The sequence below is a fragment of the Convolutriloba macropyga genome, unplaced genomic scaffold (genome assembly GCF_964194025.1).
Source record: "Convolutriloba macropyga unplaced genomic scaffold, txConMacr16.3 SCAFFOLD_3961, whole genome shotgun sequence".
NCBI lineage: Eukaryota > Metazoa > Xenacoelomorpha > Acoela > Convolutidae > Convolutriloba > Convolutriloba macropyga.
Window position 1 is genome coordinate 2,664 of NW_027453623.1, and position 2,337 is coordinate 5,000.

At 39.5% G+C, this 2,337-nt stretch overlaps 1 non-coding gene and 1 pseudogene across 1 annotated transcript in view; both read left to right on the top strand.

The window, feature by feature from the left end:
* The first annotated feature begins 315 nt into the window (after positions 1-315).
* On the top strand, positions 316-467 carry LOC142358423 (5.8S ribosomal RNA; annotated as a pseudogene).
* Positions 468-2,150: 1,683 nt separating this feature from the next.
* LOC142358425 (large subunit ribosomal RNA) overlaps positions 2,151-2,337 on the top strand; it is a 3,522-nt gene continuing 3,335 nt past the window's right edge. The window contains exon 1 of the ribosomal RNA XR_012761816.1: positions 2,151-2,337. This exon is cut by the window's right edge and continues 3,335 nt beyond it. This is a non-coding gene — a ribosomal RNA (large subunit ribosomal RNA).

The window sequence follows — 2,337 nt, forward strand, 5'->3', positions numbered from 1 at the left end:
GTTATCGTTGCAGTCAGTACTGTGTAGTTACTAGTAGCTGGATTTAAGCTCGAAGTGAGACACTGTTGGTGAAACTTCATCATGAGAACGTCACAAGCTGATCACGCTCTATGATATGACTAGTATTATGTTGCTTATAGTAGGCTAAGCGCAAGCCGAAACATCAACATGTGAAAGTCGTAGAATTTTGCGATCAAACTGTGGCTAGTACTTTGATGATGCTTGTAGCCAACCGAATTGGTTGAAAAGCCCAATAAGTAAGCTAACTTGGGAGAGCTTGTTGGAAACCAAATGCTACTAGATTGGTCCAAATACATCCTTCAACAGGGGATCACTTGGCTCGCTTTACGAAGAGGAGCACAGCTATATGTGTTAATTCGGTATGAATCGCAAGATTTGTTTACCGACCTCTCTAACGCAAAAGGCGGTCTCGGCTTCGGCTGTTGACTGCGTCCGATTCAGGGTTATATAACTCTCGATTGAACACATTGATGTTCTATTGTTGGTGCTTCCAATAAAATTGGAACACTTAAAGCAGAACCGATTCAAATAATAGCATTCTGATCAATGATTGCATTCCTTGATCAAGAACTGCTGGAGTCATTGTGATGGCGAATTTTCTTCATAAGAAAATTGCAAAGAGACGGAACTTAATGAGACTAGTATTATGTTGTTTCTAGTAAGCGGAAGCTGAAACAGCAACATGTGAAAATCAAGTTTTGTTCAATGATCTCGAGGCGATAAGTACTATGAAGCAACTAGTAGCCTAAGCATGACTCAGATTTGAGACAGTCAAAAAGACTGGCGAAACTTCTTCACATGAAAGTTACATAGAGAACTACAAATGTATACAGCGAGTATTATGTTGTTTCTAGTAGGCGAAAGCTGAAACATCAACATGTGAAAGTTGTCTGCAAACTGTAGAACGATATGTGATTAGTACTGTGCTGTTACTAGTAGCCAGTCTGACTGTAGAAGCCAAGACAAAGGGAAACTAATGCATCTGAAAAGGACAAGTTATGGAAAGGTATGCACGATAAGTATTATGTTGTTTCTAGTAAGCGGCAGCTGAAACATCAACATGTGAACGTCGTTGTGTACAGTAACCTAGAACTATATAGTCCTTAGTAACGTGCATTTACTAGTACCTGTAATTGGTATTCAGACTCAGGCAGTTTGGAATAGTTTGGCAAAGATGCACCAGAGAAAACTGGGATTTGATACAGAAATTGTTGAATACAAGTATTATGCTGCTTCTAGTAGGTTGAATCCGAAACATCAGCATGTGAAAATTGAAAACATTTCTGGTTCGAATTGTCACAAGTATTTGGTGATCTGAGTAGCCAAACTCACTACAACGCCAATTGAAGGCAAAAATTCTCAACGGGAAAAGCTATTCTCATTGAATGAGCTAACAAGACGAGTATTATGTTGCTTCTAGTAGGCGAAAGCCAAAACATCAACATGTGAAAGTCTTGCTGAACAAATTTAATGTTGTTGAGCTCAGTACCGTGTGAATTAGTAGCCATAATTGGCGAGCGAAAATTGAACTGGCGAAACTTCGTCTTTGGAAAATTGCAGATGCCGAGCACTTATTTTGCAACGAGTATTATGTTGACTGTAGTAAGCGAAAGCCGAAACAGCAACATGTGAAAGCTGTTGAAATTTGTGGTCATTTTGCAATAAGTACAAGGAGTGTAACTAGTAGCCAGGTCAAAATTTGGGATAAGAATGAGCAAAAATTCTGCATGAGAACAGTTGAAATTATGAAACTAAATTACAAAGACTAGTATTATGTTGTTTCGAGTACGCGAAAGCGGAAACATCAACATGTGAACGTTTGTAACGAAGTTTCGTTAATTTTCAGCCTAGTACTGAGCAAGAACGAGTAGCCTCATCTCCAATCCCACGCAAAATGTAGTGAAATATGTGAGTGAACCTTATTCACGGTGAGGGTTTCCCGAGGTCTGTATTGCAGCGAGTATTATGTTGCTTCTAGTAAGCGAAAGCTGAAACAACAACATTTGAAAGTTGGAATTAATGACTGAATGGAAACTTCGACCTGTGTTTGATAGTAGTAGCGAACAAAACTGCTGAATCGGTTTCTGTCTCATATTGGTCAGTGAACCAATTAAGAGACAATCAACTACATAACCTGAATTGGGCGAGAGAACCCCCTTAACTTAAGCATATCAGTAAGGGGAGGAAAAGAAATCAACTGAGAATCCCTTAGTAATGGCGAATGAACAGGGAAAAGCTCATCGGGAAGAGAAATGGCAACATTTCTCGGTGTCCGGTATGGTTTGATGCTAGACTGGTGAATTTGTCCTGATGTCT